At 28.5% G+C, this 25,065-nt stretch overlaps 1 long non-coding RNA gene across 1 annotated transcript in view; it reads right to left on the bottom strand.

Annotated features, from left to right (window-relative positions):
• Positions 1–25,065, bottom strand: part of LOC142322029 (uncharacterized) — a 285,094-nt gene that overhangs the window by 68,414 nt on the left and 191,615 nt on the right. The window contains exon 2 of the long non-coding RNA XR_012755767.1: positions 15,163–15,391. This is a non-coding gene — a long non-coding RNA (uncharacterized LOC142322029). The remainder of the gene's footprint in view (positions 1–15,162; positions 15,392–25,065) is intronic.

Genomic DNA, 25,065 nt, shown 5'->3' with positions numbered 1-25,065 from the left:
TAAAAATTTTGAAAGAAATAAAAAAAAAATAACGTAAACAGCCGTCAAATATCGTACAACTATCAAATATGCTATGACGATGGCATTTCTCAACTTTTTCTGCAGAAAAGAGGCAAAATTAGTAGCATGTAAAAGATGCAAACAGAAAATAACTTTCTCATACTTTCTTCGTTTCGGCGGATGCGAAAATGTTAAGAGATGTTGTAAAACGGTTTGTTACAGCGAAAAAATAATTACAATATTCCTTCAGACTAAGAAAACGTTTTTTAAGTCCTATCATGTCCGAATTAATAAACAATGAGAGCTTAATATTCTTAATAAGGAATAAAGTACGTGTTTCACCTATATATTATTAAGAAAAAATGAAAGTGAAATGTAGATAAAAAGACTTGCATATAATGTACAAGAATTTGAGTACAGCTAATTTAGCCGGACTCAGTGGCGCAAGTGGTAGTGTCTCGGCCTTTCATCCGAAGGTCCCGGGTTCGAATCCCGATCAGGCATGGCATTTTTCATACGCTACAAAACTTCCAATTCCATATCCCATGCACAAGCTTTAAGCTTATGTGGCGATATTGAGTAAAAAAAAACTTAGAATAGAAAATAAACTTTACTACTTTCTTCTGAATAAAATTAAGAAAGAAAGTGGTAACAAAGATACAGTAAGTCTCTGTTATTGTTTATTAACTAACAAATATAAGAGGTTAGAAAAAAAATATGAAAATGCAATCGGGAACTATCTAAAGAGAAAAAAACGTTAAGATTTTCTTATTCCATCACTTGTTAGGCAAAATTAAAGTTAAAAGAAAATTGAATTTATTGCTAGAAGAGAAAATTAGTTTGAATACGCCTAAAATAAAAAAGGAAGTTGTTTAATTTCGATACATTGAGAATAACAAAATAATAAATAAAACAAAAATAATTTTTCAGAATATCGAGGTCACTCATACGACAAACAGGACGAAAAAGTTGTGTATTTTTTATAGTTTTATAAAAATATAAACAAAACGTTTCTTGGTGTGTAAAAAAGTTTTTCTATATCTATTATAACGTTTGAATTACGCTACTGGAACCTGTATCATATTGAGGTTATTATGAGATAAATAACTCTTATTAACTAAACTTGCTATACTACACTGTTTATTCTTCAGTTAATTATGTGGGATTCTGAGGAAGAAATGTCTTTAACACCGATCGATTTAAAGAAAAGGCAGAATTTATGAATACTAATCTACTGACCCAGAAATGTATTTTTTAATGTATTTTTTTTTAAATGTTAAAAAGCGTATTTTATCATTAATTTAAATCAATAATCCCAATATTTTCTTAGCTGGAAAAAATACGGCATACTACTCTCTGTAATGGCCATCAATGCATTCTTTCCAAGTTTACCACACTCGTCAAGGCTCTTGCCATAACTTAATTCGCACCCAATATTATTAGATAACATTATAGGCTCGTTGCATAATGTACTATTTTAATTCAATAATATAGAAAAGCAACCCTCGACTTTGGTAATAATATGATGATCCGTAACAAGACGACAACTATGTTATATGTCCTCGACTAACAGCAATGATATTAATTTGAAAGTTAAACTTTTGTAACGGCACACCGAACCGAATTGTATCATAAAACAATATTTTTTTAATTTATTTATTTGTTGTCGTTTTATGTCACTCGATGAAATTAATCAGAACCACCGAGAAAATATGAAATAGTTTTTTCTAAGAAAAAGTTTTATTTAAAAATTTGGTTTGAATGGTCGTTAGTAATGTTTAAATCACAAATTACTATTACTTTTTTTATTACCCAAGCTTTAGATACATAGAACCTCATGATGAATCTCAAGCTTAATAATTATTTAATGCGTGTAATATCATTTAATTTCTAAATTCATCTCTGAAAAATTTTGGCTTTTTTGGATTAATTTTTAATTTCACTTGACTACACTCCTGAATGGAAAGCACAAAATAAATCTAAAAAAGTGCCCTATTAAATAGTCTTTAATCACTGTATTTACTCAATATTTACGTTTCTGGACCAAAAGTAATTTTTCAGTTATCTATCATTTGCAAAGCAATAAATATATCATGAAGCGTAATTTTAAAGTAAAAAATAATTACGTTTGATTTTTTAAAGCTGAAGTTTACAGATATTAAATTGTAAAAAATAAAAAAATTGTTTATTTTCAACGGGAAAGGATAAGTTTCCATGTACTTGATATTCATGTTTTAACATGTAAATTACACGCCTGAAATTTCTTCCAAGCAGCACTTCATCATAAACACATTATATTTTAAATTATTAAAATATATTGATAAATTCTCTAGTTTGTAGACAAACACTACTAGGAGGTGATCGTATTTCGTTTCTCTTTTTTTATTTTTTTTTATGTTATATTTTTTAATCAAGTAACCGAAGGTAGATGCAGCCTGACGCATTAAATAACATTGGCAGTGGCTGCACTGATTGAGCCGCTGCACCAAACTACACCGTCGCACCCCTTAAAAAATCGAAATTTAAAAAGGCCCGAAAATGGTTTTTAGATATTTATCTGAAAAGAATTTGCAAGCCTAAATCTCGTGACTATCTCGTTTAGTATAGTCGGAAATGTGGAAAATTTATAACTTTTCAAGGTTGAATTTCGAAAAATCTAGAAACTGATTTTTAGATATTCACATGATAAACACACCAAAAACCAAATTGATATGTTTATTAGTTACCGAGAAATTCAAAACACTAGATGTCATGTAAACGACAAAACAGCTAGTGGTGTTTGTCGGGTATCGCTAACAACCGGGAAAAATACATTTTTAACCAGTTATAATTATTACTTTAAGATGAGGCAACAATTTTGAAACCCACAATCTTCTCAAATTTATTGTTATTCCATTTTCACTCTCTAAACTGGGAGTTTCAAAAAATCTTTCCCATTGTGTACAAACAACGTGTATACAAATTTTCATCAACTTATCTCCAGTAGTTTTTGCTGGGCGTTGATTATGAATATAGCAGAACATATTCTTTTATAATATGTATATATAGGTATAAATTATCAGTCAAGTGCTTTTAGTGCTTTTTTTTATTTGTGTTTTTAGCATATTTCTTTCGTCCTTCAATTAAAAAAAAGACTACTAATTATAAAAACTTATTTTTTAATACAAATTAACAAACGTATACTGTACTATTTAATTTTTCAAAACTAACTGATTAACCGAGTGTTTGAAAAATTAAGAACAAAAAGAGAAACTACCACAGCACACATAGGATCAAGAAAAAACAGTAGAAAATCGTTGATTAGAGGTACATTACAATTTAGACATAACATAACATTCTCATAACATTAACTATGTTATGAGATCAACATGATCATTCATTTTGGTTTGAATTTAAGAAATTAAGCGCTTCAAGAAAATTGAATAACTAAATGGAAATTATTTAAAATAAAGTATAAAATCGAATAATTTTTAGTAGCAAGTATTTTTTCTACGGTCATCAAACATCAATGACTGGATGACTAACTAAGAAGAAATTTCATTATATCTCCTTGCGACAAGGATAATTTAAATATTTTTAATTAATTCAGTATCTCAAAAACAATTTTTTTTTAAATATTATTCAATATAATAAAAGTACAACTAATAAACAAAAAGTTAACATTTACAACGTATTAGACTACGCACAAAAAATACTCACCAATTAGGTAATCGGTGAGAATTAGCTAACATTTAACGCTGTAATTTAATAGCCTTATGGCTTGTATTTTAAAAAGAGAAAATTTTATTTAGATTCTTTTGTATAAATGTCGTTCCACATTAAGGAAACTTAATTGATAATTTCATGAAAATCAGAGATTGTTTAAACATAACTGCTTCGCAAAACTTATTGACAGACGAGTTACAAAAAGGACACCATTTTGCTCAGTCAGTAAATAAATATTATAACAAGAAGAAGTGATTAAATTCAATTTTAATTAATAAAAGAACATGAAGTAATAGTACAATAACTTCATTAATTATGTTTACAATATTGATATATATAACATACAATAGATTATTATTTATAGACTTTTTTTGGGAAATATTCAGTTTGTTTCAAATAGTTTTATTTATTGGGTTAATAACGTTTATTTATTTAATAAGGGTTTTATTAAATTTTTAAAAGCTTTGTAGAATTTGGTATATAGTAACGCATCAAACTAACCTTTTTCGTATGCATTCAGTAAAAGCGAGTGTAGCCCTCAGCGTAAATGTAGTTCTCTCTAATCAGTATTGCGTCCTCTTCTGGGTAATCAGTTTGTTTTTTCAAGCAATACTGAGATGTAACAGTATAAGGAAGAACTAATAGTGCTAATTTTCTTACTTCCCTAAATGTTAAAAATCTAAACACAGGCATATCTAATAAAATATTAACAAAATCACTTCATAAAGACTACATACAAAAAACAAAAGTTCACCTTTCTTAATCACAATATAATACTCTTTTACGAGTGTGTTACAAGAGAAATAATAATGAATACTGGTAAATTATATTCTTCGTTGCAAATTTTTTAAAGAAAATTGCTGGTTTTTTTCTTTTTTATTTTTTTTTTTTGGGGAACGCTAATTAAGAAAATGGATAATGTACTACATCCCATGTAATGTAGATTTTGTTTTTACGTATCCATTAACAAAACGAATGATACCTTCTAACGACTTTTAACCAGCCATGAGATATAAAATAATATTTGCTCATACTGTAAGCCTCGAATAAAAAAACAAATATATGCTGTTGAATATACCAGAGCAACGGTCCGTTATTAAATTAAATAGAATCTCATGTACTAACGAAGGAAATTAAACTGAAAATAAATTATAAACTCGGAAAACCTCATTTTATTAATATTTCATTTCTATGAGAAATTTACTTTATTATTTCAGGCATTTATAAAATGTATGGAACTAAAATTTTAGTACATTTCACTGTCTATTGCTTCTCTCTCTCACTCTGTGTGTGTGTTTGTATTTATGAATGAATGTATTTATATAAATACATTTATGTAAGTAACAATGCAAATGAATCATATACATTGAATCTTTACGCACACGTGTGTACGTATGTACAGCAGAAGCTGTTTAATAAATGCGTGCAATATTTTCATTCCATGCTGTTCGAACATTCCAGTGATTTATATAATTATTTTTATATGAAAAATAAATTTTATTTATGTTAATAAATAAAAATAATGTGTAATCTGATTTGTGTAAATAGAAAAAAATGTAAATAAATAAAATGTTGAATTACTAATATAATAACGATCTGAAAATAATAATAAATATTTATTTTTCTTTAAGGTATTAAGTGTTTTATTTATTCGTATAATTCCTGTTTTTTTAATAATATATATATGTTGCTTAATAATTGTAATAATAATTATTATAACTTAGAGATCAGTTGTGAAATAAAATAAAATTTATTTAAATGTTTTATATTAATATATGTATTTATTACTTCTTGTTACTAGTTAATAATTATAAAAGTATCTATATTTATTATTCATTGATATAATAGTATTATATATTCTTTTTAATAAAGTAATTAATCACAGATCATTTTTTACCTAAATTTATTATTGTAATAATTAATAGACGCATTTGTTTATAGAAACGGATTTTTCAATCAAAAGCAAAGATTTTTGTATAAAACAAAAGGAATGAATGTTGATACAATATTTTTTATATTTTTTTCTGTACAGTAATAATTAATTATATTTTAAGGAATATTTTAATGTATATAGTAAAATAATAATTGTAATAATAATAATAATAATAATAATAATAATGATGAAAATATTGTTATTGTAATAATGATAATTAATTATGTACTTTATGGTTAATTTATATATTATTATATGTCATTAATTATGTTTTTATTTCACGTCAGATTATTTATTTCATATATAACTGTACAACAGTTGAATACGTAATAACAGAGCGCTAAAAACTCTCCTAACACATAGTAGTACACCGTTTCAAGTGGTTTGTGGAGTTTGTGCGTTCATGTGACTGCGAGTGGGAGTGCGTCATCGGGTTGACTCGGCAGTGTTCAAGCAGCCACTCAATACTGAGCCCCCATTGGCTGCTTGTCTCTCTGACGTCACAGAGAATGTACTCCCAGTGACCGAGATATAATCAGTTATCAAATAATACATACAAAATTTTAGCAGCTTAGATAATTAATAATTGAGTCACCTCAATGGGAATTTTTTTTGTTATTTATAAATGATATAAATACTTTTCACAAAAAAAAACTAAAAAACAAAAAATTATATACACGTATATATATTCACTATTATATACAAACATATAAAATGAACAGATATACAATTAATTGTATTTATGAACAATACATTAAACCAGTCTTTTGATATAAAGAAATATTGAGGTCATTCAATCATTATATATAAATTAGTGCAGAATAACTCTTGTATTAAAAGTGTATATATGATATATTCGCATCAATGTGGCAAGTGTCTTCTTATTGGATAAGAATTGTCTTCTTATTGGATACTTATTAAATTTGCTTTAATAAGTTTTTTCTAATGTATTAATAATTCTTAATTCCTTTATTATGTAAATATAAATATTTAAAAATTTAGTAAAATACATTTTAATAATCATAGTTTATTATTATATATATTTTATTTAATATATATATTATCTGTTATTTTGTATTTAATAACTGTCGAAAATTATAAATAATTATATTTATTATATTGTATATAAAATAATGTAACAAGAAAGTATACATTGTAAAAAAAAAATAATAAAACTAAATTAATATTATCATGGATATTTTTATTATTATTACCGATTTTTAACAAATAAAATAATTCGAGTACATTTTTTTTAATCATCTTACCAATATAAATTGTAGAAAAAATAATCATTTTTGCTTCATTTATTTATATTTGATTATTTATACTATCATAAATCTGATTACTTCAGTAAAACGCCTACTCTACAGTGTTATAAAAAGCACCACAATATCTGAAATTTAAAATGATTTTAAAAAAAATCAGGAAAAGTATTATATGACTTTCCAGCTACGCCAGTCAATGGTCATATTTTATTTTACAAATTTAAAAAAAAGTAGCATCGTAATATCATAAAAAAATCAACAAATTTATAAAATATAATAAATTAAAACAAAGTTGTAAAAAAATTAAAATCGTTAAAAATTCTACGAATTTGTTAAATAAAATGGCCTTATAAAATCATTACATCTTCTTGCACAATTTTTCCGTATTAAAGACTCTTTTAAATACGCAAATATTTTCAGAAATTAGTTTATAAGCGTTGAGATTAAAAAACTAAATAATTTTTCCGAATTTTTTAAGGTTTAGGCGCTCAAGTATCAAGGGGGCTTTTTTTATTGGTTATAGTGATTACAAAAATAAGTTTTAAGTATTAAAAATCCTAAATTTTGAAAAAAAAATTGGATTTCTATTAGGCTCTTTCTCACTCTGACGGTAAAATTCAGGTGGTGTATAAATTTTAAGAAAAAGCTTTTATAATATTCATATTTACGTTAAACTTAAGAAATCTGCTAAAGTTTTCTCTAACAGACCCTTCAATGAAGGCTAAAATAAGAAAAAGAAAATTAAGAAACAACTTTTCTGCATTTTAGATTCAAGGTCAATATATATTTTTTTTAATTTAAAATTTCTTGAGAGCTCTATATATGAACTATAAACTTTCAAAAACATTTTGAAAAATATTCAAGTCGAGATAAAACAAAAAATCAAAAATACATAAGAGTGGGGAGTTGATTTGAATTATTTATGTATGTTTTTTGAATTATTTATACATGCATTGTAAGTAAAAAATTTTCTTTAATAATTTTTTCTCTAATTTGTGTCTGAAGAAAATCAAAATAAGTTTTTTCGCAATATCCCCCACCCACTTAAAATTCTAAAGAAAAATTAATATGATCTATGCTCCATTTGTAGAAATATTTGAGCCATATTTGCAGAAAATCGGTTTCATCAATCTTGAAATATAACGCCAAAAGCAATGAGACATAAATACATACATACATACATTTTCATACATATGGTTTTTGGTTTAGATGAACTAGTTGGACTCTAAAACGTAAAAGATTTTTAAAAAACATTATAACCTATTTTTGATATAATCACCATACTTTTCCCTTTAATTTAACTTTTCTAGCTACAGAAACAGATTTTTTTAAGGTTCTATGGTAAATAATATCTTCAGTCAAAAAGAAAATTCTATATTTCCTCTAATATTTAGTTTTTTTATTATCCTCGGCTAAAAGTGATAATGCAGAAAAGAATAGTAAGGTAAAAATTACAATAACTGAATAATAAGTTGTTTTTTTAATCTAACTGGTAAACAGCTAGGGACGTTATTATCACCTGCAATATGTAGTTACTGATTTTAAACGTGATTGCTTACATTTTCACAAGATAAGATTCTTTCTTCAGTGAATTAAAATGTTAAAAATCACTCGCCTAACATTTCCTTGCAATAGGAAAAATCATTACGTGTTATTGAGTCTGTTTATATCTATACAGTATTTAATCATTTGAATTCAAATGTGTGTATAGGTGAATGAGAATTATAAGTACAGACTGATAAATGAGGAAATATTTTTAACAAACTCTAAAAAAATAAATAAATTCGGTGTGTATGATAAATTTATTTAAAATTTTAGAATTTTTTATATGTTTGATTTAGAAAATAGGGTTGCTAAATATGTTTATGCACTTAAAAATTTGAGATATTTTATGTATTAATAAAGGCAAAGAGAAATAAAATAATTATTAAAAAACAAAAAACCAACTACTAACTGTACCCATCTACCTAGAACAATTATGAAAAACTAACAAAAATTTGTTAAAGTTTTTTTTCATTTCTTACAGGCATTTTTTCAGGATACTTCCTGACCACTGTAGAGGAAGTCACCCGCCTTGTGACGATCCCGGTCACCACACCACCCCCTCCGTTTCTATTTCTGAGGACTTTACCGGAGATGGTCTTTTAGATCCTCTAAACTTGACAACATAATAACAAGTTCCTTTCTTTGTTGAGAATTAATTTTTAGATGTGACATTCTTTTTGACTTATTCTTTCTTATAAAAAAGTTATGTTTTTCAGGCGCATACGTCAAAGTTACATTTAATATCGTATACTTTAAAAAAAATTTAATAACTTCTTTAAGACTCCTTATTTCTAACTGAGATGTCAAGCCGGTTCACCTGTCAAGTTTTATTACATATCACGTTAGATAATTTCAGTCAAAAAGACAATAAGAAATAAATTTTAACTTCTACAATAGTGAAAAGAGTAGTTTTAATTGATTTCACAGAATAATTGTAACAGCTGCTTAAGAATATCTAGGTCCCGCAGACACTATAAGTTACGCCTTTTAAATTATTTACACAGTTTAAATAGTTTTCCTGTAAGAGTAGTGTATCATAGAGTATGTCACAATTATAAAAATACAACTTCACATTAAATGTTACTCCTTTAAAATTTAAGATGCTACTCATGCTTCCTTCCACAGCTAACCAGTACATAACTCACCTCTTTAACGGTACCCTCCGGACTACGTACTTCTCTACCGAGTGGAAAGCTCCACAAATACTTACGGTTCCAAAACCGGATAAATATGTTTGATATATCCTCGTACGGTTCAATAAGCCTATTGCGGAAGGTACTGTCTTTGTCGAAGGTATATGACAGGTTATTTCTTCGGAGTATGTGATCTATTCTGGAACAGAGCCACGTTAGTTCAGATCCACTTTCGTTTTCCTTAGTGGGCTCTCCACTATTGAGCAAATGCACAGACTTATTAACAACATCAGCAGGAGCTTAGAGGAGAAGAGATACTGTTCGGCAGCCTTCTTATATATCCAGCATGCTTTTGACAAGGTCTGGCTGCCTGGGCTTTTATATTAATTAATAAAAAAACCTTCCTCAATCTTATTACCTTATTTTTCTTGCTACTTGATTGGGCGTTTCTTCCAGGTAAAATATAATCAAGCATTATCAGTACTCTTCAACACTAAGTCATGGGTTCCGCAGCTCAGTTTTGGGACCTGTCTATACATATTCCGATTGATAATGAAGTCACTGTGCCTTCTTTTACCGATGACACGGCTATTCTAGCTCTTGATGACAATCCAACTGTGGCCTCAATTAATCTTCAATCCGAATTAAATCTAATCAAAATACGGCTGCGTACAAGGAAGATAAGGATTAGTCAAGCTAACTCGAGCCATGTAACAGTCGTAATGAGGAGAGAAGACGGCCCACGGGTCCACCTTGATGACATTTTAATCCCGTTGAAAGTGAAATGAATGTACTGAAAGTGTACGTACCTACGTCTTCACCTGAGTCGTCGTTTGCCGGGGAAGGTTCATGTGAGAGAGAGCAGTTTAACATGAAGTTCAAGGAAATGTACTGGTTGCTGGGCAGGAGGTCTGAGTTATGTTTGATTAATAATATAATCAGCTATTTTGAAATCAATATGGAGTCCAACTATGGGGCACGGCGAGCAAGACAAATGTTGAAATCATACAGATGTATCAGAACAAACTAGCGAGGTGTATAGCTGAGTCGCCGTCGTTTGCTAAAAACAGTGAAATCTACAAATATTTAAGTCTAAGTACGTCAATTATGAAGTCAACGTTTCAGTTTGAAATATGGTAATGATTTTAAAATTATTTTTATCATCAATTAAAAATAAAATATAAAAATCGGTTAAGTGAATAATAAAATTATTACAAAAACAAATCCAGCAAGTGGATTTGCAGTTCTCTATTCTTACGTGTTCTGAACTCTGGCACTAAAATAAAAGTCATCTAATATTAAGACCAAACAATTTCATGAAAAGCTGAGCTTAACTAAAAACACATACATTTTTAACTTATAAAAGATTTTGTACAACTTCCCTTCAAATTAAGTTAAAAAACACCTATTCTTGTTTTAGTATAAATAAAATCTAAAGAGGAAAGAAATCCTATTAAATTTCTCAGAATGGAAGTACAATAAATAAAAAACACGTTTCAAGATTTAACAATTAGTTATCTAAAACAGTTGCTTTAACAGTATATCACACAAAAATGAATACAACTTTGAAACACCATAATTTTTTTTTTAACTTCAAAAGGTTTTACCAGCGATTTGAAAAAAAAATTATTCAGTAAAACTAATGGCATAAAAAAAACATATTCTACACAAGAAAATTATATAACAAATAAAATACCACAAGGAAAATAAAATCATTTAAAGCTATGAAATAGAATATGTAATTAAAAATAAAATTAATATTAGTAATAATAAATTAAAGTGTATTTAGTTATAAAATGAAATCTGATGAAAATTGGTTAACATGGGAGATCCATTTTTACGAATATAACATTTATCTTCTTTTTTTTATTATTGTTCAATGAATTTAAACAATCATAAGCAACAATATGAACAAACAATAAGCAGCAATAAGTAAATAATATGAACTTTGGCTAAATCATCACGTTAACCACTAAGCCGTAACGGCTAGATGTTCTAGATCTAAGTAACTCTGCAGTTTAAATAAACTACCTCGTCTCAGTTTCTGTTTTCACGTTAATTTTTAACTTTTATCGGGTTTAATTTTTCTTTTCTAAGTGTTTCATCAATCTACCAAAAATGGTAGATTTTTGAAATCTACCATTGTAGATTTTAGTCGGTTTTGAAACACTGTCGGTTTTTTTTCTGTTATACTTCTACGTTCTACCCTCAGCAGTTCATAATACTAGCATGTAATTTTTGAGGAATCTCAATGGGGATTCCTTTTTAATGTGAAGTTATTTAATACAATTTACTTAAGGTTCAAATAAAAATTTAAAAAGAAAAATTAAAATAATTTAGAATGCAAAGAGAGAATACTCTACAGAAATTAATAAGACATAATAAACTACAATGAAAACCGTTTAAAAGTTCACAAATTAAGCCTACTAATTAAATATTTAATAAAAACCTTATACATTTTAATGATTTTAGATAATACCATAATTTTTGTTACTTATAACTTTTTTCTGAAGTAATAAATTAAAATTAAAATATTATTACAGCTACTGGAAAATTCTGATCAAAGAAATTGACTTCTATTTCACTTTTTGAAACTTTTATGTTTTTAAATTTTTTTTATGATAATTTAAGTTTAATTAATTTGTTTAAATAACTGCCTTACTTTTTTACAAAATAAAAAACCACTACACAAGTTTAAACTAGTGAAAATCTTTAATTAATGTTATATAAAATATTTTAAAATTCCCTCCAAAAAAGTCTTTCTTTATATGAAACTCGTAGCCTCAGTATAATTAAACCTATTAATGTGATACCAATCAGCAAACTTTATGCAATAAAGCTAACTTTGAATCGGCAGTCTTTCCTGACATTTTAATAAAGAAAAATCTATATAAGTATATTTTTACAGTCAATATTGGATGGATGTTTCCATTGCATCTGCAGTAGTATTAAACCGGCAATAACATTTTTTATTACATTATAAGAAAAAAATTAAATATAATAAACTAACCTACATTTCCTAATATGGATGAATTGAAAAAATAATGATAAATTTTACTGAACGAACACTACTATACTTAATGCACATACAAATACATATACGTCCGTCTTTGTAAATAAGTACGAATAAGATAGCCGTAAATGTAAAATCCGTAACTAGCACAATCAATACTCTAACTAACAATCAACTATTCATCCAAATCAATACATTTGCTTTATTCACAAATTCTGTGAAAAAGAAATCTTATTTTTCAGCAAATTCTTTATAAAAAATAAATTATAATCTAGCTATAACTCAGACAAAAAACAATATTTTGTTGTGTATTCTACTGATTTTTCAGTAAATGATGTAAACAAACATGCTATAAAAAGTAAACTAATATTTTTCTGAAAGAAAAGAAAGATTAAATCTATATTATTTATAAACAGGCTTCCCATATAGGAAAACGTGTAGGGTCTTCAGGGGATACTAAAAAACAATTTTAAGGATTTTTAAAATAGTTATATACACGATCAATTAATATTAAAAAAAGTAAAGTAAAAGTTAATTATGCTATTTTAATACATAAAATAACATAATTAAATTTAAAGATTATATAAATGCTTCAAATAATGACTAAAGTTCTCGTAAAGTTAATTAAATAAATTTTGATTATATAAACACGCTCTCAAATCTGAAAACGTGTAATAAAATAATGGAATTTATTTCATATAGGTAATTCTACTAATATGATACATAATTTAGCTTAGAAATTGTTCAAATAATTCTGAGATTTTACAATTTACTTGACAATGATTCTGGAATGTCGTAGTAATAACAGCGTATAATTTAATATGTATTTTTTTTAACTTTCACATGATTAACAAGGTAACCCAGTTACATTACAAAAGAGTCAACAAAAATATGACATCTTATTATTAAAGTAAACAAGTAAAGAAATGAGTTATTGATATTCAGATATATCTTTCTAAAAATACGCTACCTTGAGGGTGGTTTACTTATCCGTGACTAAATTTTACGTTGCTCTATTTTCAGTCGTCAAAATTGGACTCAAGATTACCAAAACTATTTCTTTAAATAATGTTACTCTATAATGGCGTCATATTATTATTAGTGTTCGTTTATGTTGTATGGTTATGTCACTTCCCAAGGATAAGCTTGTATTTGTTTTAAAGGTTTTTTGCAAGCAAACCCTTCAAACGTATGAAAAAAAAGTTTTTTTGACATTTTCTCAATATGTTGTTCCCAATTTAAGCCTAAAATATCACGTTATTTATATAAAGTAAAAAGTGTTCAGTATAACAATTACTATTTACCGCAGCTGAACCAGTATTTCTGCAGCTGAAACAGATCAGAGGACTACCACAGATTATTAAAAGCTTCAGATATATCCTAAAATATACCTAAGCCATACTCAGACTTACTATAAGAAAAAATTATCATAACCTGAAGAACAGCATCTTCCATGCCCCTTCCTAGGCAAAAACTATATTGATCATCCATTAACAAATTTTTAGAATTCAATCTATCACTAATATGAAGATATAAAACGTTTAAATTAACTAGCAGGAGCACAAAAGGTCTGTACGATGAGCTCACGGTAGGGTCTTTTTATCACCAACTTTTTAAAAAAATGTAAGAATTTTTTTTCCAACAAACAGGGAAATATTCATCAAAGAACATTCTATTAAAAATTCTAGTCAAACAACCAAGACAAATTCCGACAGAAAGGACAAAGAGCTGCAAATTACCTGACGTATCTCTAATTTATAATCTATAATTTTCGCAGATGAAACATCAGAGCGAAAAGCAGCAACTTCCTCTCCGATTTGCAGATGATACGAGGTTTCATTAGTCACAACATCATCCGGCAATAAATCAATAAAATATTTAAAATTTCTGCTTTATTAGAAAAAAACACCCTGCTGGTTCCAGAGAGCGGGAAAAAATGTTTTTTTTCTTACACTTATGCCATAGGACTCTATACTCAACACTCCAACGATCCTCATTTCCTTGCTCTTTAACAAAAGAACTCCAAGAATTCCTTTATGATGCCCTGACCAAATGAAAATATTCTGACTTCTGCCTTTGATAGTCATCTACCAAAACCTCTCGCCGTTCAAGAACACTCTCTGGCTGAGCAGCTCTCCTGAGACGGTTCACGACTGTTTAAAAAAGACTACTCTTTAGTCGACCAAGGGGCAGGTTTCGAGCACGGATCCAGTCGCACATATCATACTCTGATTCTGATCCAGTTGCACCTCTTTTGTTTCTTTTTATGAATAAGGTAATCCAGTTGGGACCCCCAGATATCTCAAATTCCAGCCATTAATCTGGAACTGTGTGATGGCAAGCTATGGCATAAGTGTGTGCAAACCTGCGAACTTTCTTTGGAGTTAGGCCGAAATAAATTTTCAAAGCCCTCAAGAAATGCTCCCTTAGCAATTTATCTTCCTCAAAAATAAACAACAGCGCATACGCATGGGCAATAAACTTGTTGGTTCCTTTAGTATTAATGCTGTTGATAAATAATTATAACACTAATCTCCTTTGTAGAATTAAGATTTAAAACATAGTTACCTGCTACAGTTTATCGTTGCCACTGATGTCAGGTTAGGCTCATATGTTGCTGGTGCTTGGCGCAGTATCGGACCAATGTTCCAAACGGTATTTGAAAACCTTTTGCAGCTGCTCTAACTGATTGAAAAATTTCCTTTACAGCTAATACTGCTGCCCTAATTTTTTCAGCATCAGCAGTCGTTTCACCTCTGCTCGTTTTCTTTTCGGATAGGCACATCGAAAATGTAAGCTGAAAGAAAAGAAATTAAAGTTGGTTAATTTGGTAGTACCATTCACTACGAAATAAATTGTACTAAAAAAAAAAACAAGTCTATCATTAATGAGTAATGATATAAGGGCGTTCTGGCCCAAAAATTGGCGACTTGCCAATATCAAAGGTCTTGGGTCGCTGTTAAAAGTCAGGGATCAAGGAAAAACATACCACGTTCTGCATATAGAGTACTGCTATTACATTCCGTAATCATTCTCTACGTTAACATTCAGGTGAGAGAAACAACTCTAAAAAATAGTTACAAATTTTAAATAATATCGATGTTAATTTATTAATATCATTTTACTTTTAGATATTTTACTTTCCAAATAATAATTCTAAATAACATTTATTAAATAAATAAAATTAAAAATAATATTTATACGCATATGTACCTGTTTATGTTCTATAAAATAGGATATTATTGTATGTTTACGCACTTTATATATTATTCTTTCCAAATAGAAATTAATAATTTAATTACTTAAAGAGCAACTCTTTAAGTAATATTTATAAGCAAATGTACTAGTTTAATTTCAAAAAATAAGAAATTTGTTTGTTTTTAGAGTTAAAATTGAACCGTTTAAATAATATGTGGATGTTAATAAAACTAATACCGATTTGCATGTCTGAGGTGTAAAATAATATTTCTTTTCAATGTAATTTAATAATTATGCACTTTACATTATATGTATATATAATTGTTTAATTTCTATAAAATAAGATGTTAATGGTAAATTACGTACTTTATATGTACAAATATTATTAAATAATATTTATAAAAAAATATACTAGTGGTGTGAAATAATATTACTGCAATTTTATTTAGTAAATACGCCCTTTTTTATACGTACATGTATTTGTTTAATTTCTACAAAATAAGATATTACTTGTATAATAGTATTTTATGCAAACTAAAATACCCAGTCATTGTTGCCATCAACGTTAATAACCGTTTTGGATTTTCCACGAAGACTGAGGTTGTAGATTATGACCTCTATTACTTCTTCTATCAGTTCTTTCTTCCTCATCATCACGTTGACGGTAGATTACATACCTATGAAAACTAAAATATTAATCCAATAATACGTAAAAGCAATAATTAACGGCGTGTATCATAATACTCGCACATGTACACATGTACAGTATCATTATTTCAGTGATTAAAAGAGAAAAGAGAAAGTAAACTTAAAAATTAAATTGCTAATATTTAGTATATTTATGTAACTACCAATTAATGTTAACTTTAAAGCACGTAGCCTCCCCTTTCACCACCTTTAATAAAGGAATCTCTTAAGAGCGCTTGTAGTAAAGGTACTCTTAAAGAACTCTGCTAGAAGGACATCATAGAAAAGGTGTGATCTTGATGGTGTGATCTTAGGTGATCAATCCTGATGCTCGCCTAAGTTATGACTGTAGAAGATATTCAAGATTATTTTGGGCGCGGTCATAATCTTTTTGAAAGATACTCCTCTAGACACCTTGATAAAGAATGTATTTTGAGAAGGTAGGACGGTTTCGTCAAATTTACGTTTGTCCGTTACGCACTCGTATGGATAAACCCCTTTTCGAATAAGTAGGTCGCGTTTGTTTTGTGCCTTGTAAAATACAGTCAATTAATTAAATACTTTATCCTTATCGATACTTATCTTTAGCAAGATTGTCGACTATTTTTTCGAGGGATGATGATAAAGATTGAAGTGATGGAAAAACCGTAAAGGACCGATTGACAGCGACTGAAATCGCTCAGATGATTTTGCAATAACTACTACACAATAGCAATCTAATTTTTCAGTCGACTTTCTCTTGTATTTTTAAGCACAGCAATTATGATACAATACAAGCTACAAACGCCATTACTTATTGTTTTTAGGTATTATTCGAGAAAAATATTTTTCTTTTTCGCAGTAAATAAAAATTCAAATACCGGAACGAATAATTTTTTTTTTTGTTTTCATAGGTACAACAAAGTGATTATGAAGATGGAAGTGCGGATGGAAGAACCCATTAAAGTCATGTTCTTCTGCAGCATCAATCTACATGGAAAACCAAAACTGTTATTAGCGTTATTGGCAACAGTGACCAGGTCTTCCAGTTCGAGTAAAACTACTAGCGTTACGTCCTGGGTAACGATTTGAACTTCATTCTTGTCACCGGATAAAATAATTTTCTTGTACGGCTCATCTCATAAACAGAAAGCAATACTGATTAAAATTCATAAAAGGTTAAGTTTTTGTTAATAATAAAAGAAAACGATCGGGGAAGGCTCGGGGATGAGGGACAGCCGTCTGCGGAGTTGCCGTTTGCACGTGCTTGCACGAGTGAGCGGTAGCGATGAGGCACGGAGAATCTCGCACCCCCGAGCGAAAAAGACCGAGTCCCGGCTCCCGAAGTGGGGACTCAGGTACGGCATAGTCGGGCCTAGTGTTTCCTATTCTGGGGGTTTGAGGCAGACGCAAAGTGAGATCCGACCGGTGGGCCGAAACGTGGAGGCCCGTTAGAGTAAAGAACACTCCCCTGGGCTTTATAATAGTTAACTGCAAGATCCGATCCGGCCCGGTGGAGAAGAAGAAAAAAGAATAAAAAAATAAAAGAAATCTGTACATCACCTCTTAAAATTTTGAATTTATTTTCGAGCTTAATCTTATGCTCATTATTTTAAATTAATTGTAAAAATTCAATAAATTTTAATATAAAAAACACAAAAATTAAAAAACTTACATTCTTTTTCTTCTTGTGCTGACATTTTCATATGAACACACGGAGAATGAATATATATTAACAAATATATTTTAACAATTAAATCTATTACATGTTTCCAGAAACAATTAATGTATGTCTAGGAGAGCTCTCAGAACTAAAATCATATCTAACTAAAACATTTATGTCAAATTGAAGTTTATTTGAAACTACCTAGATTTAATAAATGATGTGTTTCCATATCCGTCGATTTTTTTTGATTTTTTGTAAACTGAATTCACGCAAACTTTGACAGTGATAAAGGTTTGCAATGAATAGCCACATAAATATTTTGAAAATATAGCAATCTTTACCCTTAATGAAGGAAAAGTTTGCAAATTGAGGATGAAATCACAATGAAGAAGCGACGGATTGATCGGACAAAAGTGATATTGACAGTTTCAATCTTGCAAACAATTATTGGGCGTTACATTAAAGTAAAATATTAAATAACACATCAAAAATAAATCTGTATAATTTATAAACATACAAGTATTATTTAAGCAGACCCGTTTTAATTCTAACAGCCAATATTATTTTTATTATTTTACAATCAGCAGATTACTAACAATAACGTTCCCTTATAATTCTCACATTATTGATGTTGCCGTTGGCGATGCTGTAGTAGTTATTAATGTCATTGATGTTGTTCTAGTTGATGTTGTTAATTCAAAAGATTTATCGAACATTGTAACAAAATAAATTTATTTTTGCTATTAGTTTTTTTACAATAAAGACCATATTATTTAAGCAGTTCAATTTTTATTTTAATTGCAGCTTCTTAATATTATTTTAGTGCATAATTACTATTTACTTAAACTGGAAAATAAAATAAATAAAAAGCCTAATTATTGCTTGGAAAGAATAATTACATAAAGTTCGTAATTAAACAATGAATATCTTATTAATAAATATTATTCAAAGTGCATAATTATTATATGGAAAAATTAATATGTAATGTGCATAATTAAATTCAAAGTAAAATATATAAAGTAGGAAAAACCTACTTATTACAATAATTATATTTACTTATTTAACAATTTACTTCCTATATTATAGACATTAAACTATTATATTTACTTATAAATATTATTTAAAGTGCGTAATTAAACCGGAAATGAAAAATATATAAATTACGTTATTGTATAATTAATATCCTATTCTATGTAAATTAAACTATACATTTTCTTATAAATATTATTTAAAAATTTTTAATTAATATTTATTGTTTAAAGTGCATAATTAATATTTGGAAAATATAACGTAAAAAGTGAATAATTAAAATGGAAAGTAATACATATAAAATAATTAAATATACAATTTACATCTTATCTTATAGAAATTGAACTACGAGTATTATATTTGCTTATAAATGTTATAAATAATGCGTAATTATTATTTGAAATCTCTTCTGCATCTCTTTTTGGGTATATTTCTTATGAAATCTAGCTATGGTAACGGGTACCGTGATTCGATTTCCGGAAAATTTCAACATATCTTCGCGTTACTCATCCTCCGAACCCCAAAACCACCGTCAGTTCAAAAGTTTAAAGTATATTTCACTTTCTTCTGGACATTATAACTGCCGTAATTTTGTGCCAATCACTTTCAAATTGATACGTAAAATATAACGACTCAAAATCTCAGTTGAGTTCGTTAATGGGCAAAATCGAGCCATGGGGGTGGAAATGGAGGGGCTTTTTTAAAAAAGCTAAATATCGATATAACTTTCTTATTAAGTAAAATATCGAATTGGTTTAAAGTTCTTACCATTCTTTGGATAAGGGCCTAAAATTTATCTAAGTAATTTTTTTTTATATCACCAACCATTGGCACAGGGATTGGGAAAAGTGGAGTTTCGAAGACAAACATTCATACCTCCCTTAATTGGCACAGTATCGAATCTGTTTAATATGGTCATTAGTCCTGTAAACATTACCTAAAACTTTTGTCTAAAACAATTTTTCATATGACCAACCCTTACGGCAAGGGATGATTGCTGGAGATGTAAGAAGATGGGGCTTGTCGAATGCTAAACATGTGAAACTTTTTTCACATGCAACCATTATCGTACTGAGTAAATGTGAAATTTTTTTAACTTTAAGGTGGAAATCTTTTTTTATCCCCAACTTAAAACCGGTGAAATCTATCTCCGGCTTCCGACGTGCCGAAAGGGATTTTTTTATTTTCAGTATTTTAACAGTAAAACAAAATTAATCTTGATATAGGTGTTTACTGTTAAATTATTAACAAGGTGTTGAAAAGGAAATATTTGTATTACTATTTTTTTATTTTTTTCAGAATACTAAATCGCAGGCGAACCTTATTAACGTGAGGAGTAACGATAAACAATCATTACTCTTTAAACTAGGTAGCCGATATTGTTCTTGTTCTGAGCTTGCAGTTATTTGTCTGACTATATGTTCCTTAACTTAACCGAAATTGTTGGCTTAGCGGTCAAATAAGCTAGCTATGAGCGCTCTGTTCCTTTATTTAATGGGATTAAATTTACATTTCATTATTTATTGTTCCACATATGAACCCTGAAATTCAATTTTCAAACGGGTTGTAGCGGGTTGCTTATGTATTCCTCTGTTGGGCTATTTAAAAGCTAAAGTGAATAGCGATGCTAAGAAGTAATGTTAACTTGTTGGCAATTTCCTTGTCGGCAGAATGTTGTCAATGATCTGCCGGTAATAATCCTTCTTCCTTATAACGTGTTCGAGATTAAACTTTATTTTCTGAAGATTTTTAATCTTCCTCATTAGGTAATGATAACTAAACTACGTAGACTAAGCTAAGATACGTATTAGTTCTGAAAAATAAGACGAAAATCAAAATTTTGTTTGTATATAAGAATTCTATTGCGAATTCTTATAAATTCTTATAAATAAAGTTTCTCGCAAAACAGGAGTGAACACATTTAGTAACAATGATTTTACTTTAAATGCATTATACAACGGCTTTGAAATCCAATTGTGATAAAAGCTTTATACTTTTTATATACATTAAAATTAATTCTATTAGAATAAAAAAACGTTAAATTTGAATTGTAGACAATGAGCTTCATCCCGATAAAAAATTCCTGGTTTTGTTCGGCGATAAAATTAGAGCGTTTTTACAGCACACTCAGATCTTGCAATGTTGTAACATTTTTTAGATATTTACAGCAATTGGCATGAGCTGAAAAATCAAACCGTGAAAAGCCTTTACAGTATTTTCATTGGTTTTGATCTTTTTTTAATACGTAAAAATGGGATTGAAGTGCTGGATCGTGTTATTTTTTATGGCAAGACTTGGTTTCAGGTAGATGATTTGGTGAAGAAAGTAGTCAAATATAGTACAGTGAGAATTCTTACGAATAATCATTACACACATGTAAAATTGGTGTTTGGTGAGCAATCTCCTGTCTTCGCACAAGATTTGAACAACAGAAAGAAATGAATTTATTCCTGTTTTAATATGACATATAGTAATGTTAGAGGAAATTAATGAGAACATTGATTTAAGCCAATTGACATTACCCATAAATGTTAATGAAACGTAGTCATTTTGTAAGAACTTTTTTTCATTAAAAGCCTCAAACAACTTCACCCGCCAAGATTATTATGAAATAAAGTAAAAGGATTAACGTACGGATTCATTCAAAAAGAAATGATGACAATGTATGTTATGTTTTCGTAATATTAACTGTATTAGCTTAAATGTGACATCAGAATATCGAGACAAATATAGTATAGCTTAGATTTAAACAAGAAAGAAATGCAGCAATTATTTATGAAAATCTAATATATTTTATCATAACATCTTGTACAGAATGAAATTTTTCTGCTGTATGATCAACTTATATTTTATTAAATTGTACAGTATACTGCTATAAAATGTAACAACAAATTCAAATTCATTAAAATAATATAAAAATTATTAATGCCTTTATCCTTAACAATCATTTTGAAAATATTTAAGCAAACTGTTTTCATTTTTTAAATTATTTAAATTATTTTATTATCAAAATTGGAAATTTTTCAACAGCAAAACTCACTCTTTTATTATGATGATAAACAATTGCTGTTGTTGATATTTTTCATATCCAAAACAATTTCTAATATTTATTCGAATTCAATGTACGTCTTCAAAAGAGAAGGAAGACTTGTAAAATAACAGTAATTTCTTCCTTATAATCACAGCTCTCCTGACTAAAACCTCATTATTAAAAGAAAAATAGATCGTACGTTATATCGATTATAAAAACACTATGTGAATATAAAAATAATTTAAAAAAAATAAACATACATACTTCAAATCTAATAAAAATTGAAAATATAACAACTGGCACAGTAAAATTCACTACTAACGTAAGATCTGATAACTTCACAACACTTGAAACATTTTGTGGGTGCCATTCTGGGGAAAAAAGAATGTAAAGCAAGAATAAAAAATTTTTTTAAATCCTTAGCCATGTTTAACAAACTATTACTGATAGATTTATAGAAGTTAGAGCACAGTACTTCTACCAGGTTATGTAGGTAGTTTCTACCAACTATGTAGTGAATAAATGAAAAAAATTCTTTTCCTATATCATCTTTTGTGCATTTGTTTGTCAATTATTATAACACTAAATGTATCTTAAGATTAAATTAGAGAAATAAATAGTAATGATTGTTACAAGAATTAGATAAAGTAACAATTAAAAATCTTTAATATAAATATATAGCTATTATTACTTGCTTTTAAGAGACGAACCTCTCTTTCGTAAATTTACCCTTCTAGTTTCATAACTTTTTCTTAGTGTAATAAGACTAGGGTAGTTTATGATAATCAAAAATTTTCATTAATCTTCGGTCAAATCATATTACATAAACTTATCAGAAATATCGATGGTATTAAACCTCCTTTTAAGAAATTCCTTTAAGAACTTTTTCAACGCCATAATTTACCACCTACATGAAAAATAACACTTGTCTAATGCTAAATATTAAATTATTTTAATAAAAATTATAAACACGGTAAATAGAACCTAAATATACTATCATCGATTTACATAATAAAAATCAGTGTGGGCGAGTTTACATATATGTATGGGTGTGTGTTTGCGCACACATACAGATATATGCAAGCCTTTTAATTCAGGAAATTCTGAACGTGCATTTGCGTTTGTAAAACTTTCTTCATTTGCTGCCATCAGGTCACAGGCCTGTGTATTTTACTTCCTTCCTCTTCTGCTTTCAGAGTTCTGCCGTTGTGCTGTATCATTATCCAGCTCAGTGTCTGTAGCGTCTAGTCCACCAACCCTCTCCTGTCATTCCCTGATTTCCCAGGGGATATTTCTACTCTTCTCCGCTAATAACAATCGAGAAAATGTAACTCAGAAAACAACTACACATTCTGTTTGCTTAATGAGAAACAATAACTCTTCCATTATAAATAAATTCTATGTTAATACGCACGAATATAAAGTCGTTCAACTTTTGCAGATAGTTAAATAGGATAGTAAATGTTAAGTTATAAGTGAACCGCAACCGTCTAACAGTAAATGTATCATTGTATGTAACATAATTAAGAAATAAAATATCCTGATTGACGAATAGAATTAAATATACATACATAATATCATATTCAATGCTAATTTTTTTATCATAGTTCAAATGGGATATCTCGAATAATAAAAAAATGGTTTTTACAAAAGTACGAATCGGGAAAAAGGGTGAAATATAAAAAAGATTTATAAATTGAGTTTATATCTGTTTATAAAATTAATGCCTGTAATACTAATTTTACTGACGGTAAACAAGCTAATACTACTTTACAACCTTTTACTGTATGTAAGTACTTATTCAAACATACAAAATTAAATACTTAATAACTTTATGTACTAAATAACTAATTTTGGAATTTGGTTCGTAGTTTCAAGTAAATACTTTTAAAACAAATACCGGTCTCAAACAAGGCTACCCATAAAAATTCCTTTTTATCGTCATTATTCTTGAATGACCAGGAAAATGCTATTGAAGGAGATATAAACATAGCAGGTATTCATTTGAAGCCATTGGGTTAAGCGGATGATGACAATGTCATGATTGCACACAAAAGGATTTCATTACAGATAATAGATGCATTCCATCGGTACTGTCTAATGTGGAATTAAATAATAAGTTTTTCTTAAGAGTGGAAAATTAGCAAAGCATTAAAAGTGATAGTACGGTAATCAGTAAATTTAGTGAATAGTTAAAAATACTTATGTATAAGGCTCACTTCAAAATTATCACCAGACCAGCATTTCAAGGAAAATTATCTGAGGGAAATTTGCTTTTAAATACTTATAATAACATAATGCATAACAATGCCATTAGATTTGACAAGAAGATGAATATTTTTAATATAGTTACTAGACCGGTAATGAAATAAGCAGCAAAAGTATAGGGACACAAGATGTACGATGAGATAAATCTTTTCGCAAAGTTTCTTTATTAAAAAGTGTATTCAATTTGGCACATACTACTTGTGTAGCGACTTTACTACTTGTGTCTTGAAAAAGAATTGTATCCGATTTATTTACAAACATAAAAATTTCGCTTGAAATTCATGCAACGTTGTTTAAAACTTCCTATTTCCACATATCCAATTATTTCGTTAAGATATATTATAGAAAAAAAGATTTACCTATTTGAAGTAAAGTTACTTATTTGATTATGTAGGGGGCATCCATCCGCGTATCGGCGTGGATGTGCGTTCCCCGTGGAACTCCACTGAGTTCGTACCGTCCGTCTGTCTGACAACCATGCTGCTCGCATCGGGAGGGCAAATATGGGACGAATAGACGGTCTGCGGTGGGTAGGGTACGTTTCATCCGCGTTCGGTTGCGGATGGGCGTCTCTCCATTGAACATTTTACTATATAAAATTGTGTTACAGCTT

The sequence above is a fragment of the Lycorma delicatula genome, chromosome 3, assembly GCF_047948215.1.
Source record: "Lycorma delicatula isolate Av1 chromosome 3, ASM4794821v1, whole genome shotgun sequence".
NCBI classification, from domain to species: domain Eukaryota; kingdom Metazoa; phylum Arthropoda; class Insecta; order Hemiptera; family Fulgoridae; genus Lycorma; species Lycorma delicatula.
The sequence above is the reverse complement of the archived record's forward strand: the minus strand, read 5'-3'. Positions and strand labels throughout refer to the sequence as shown.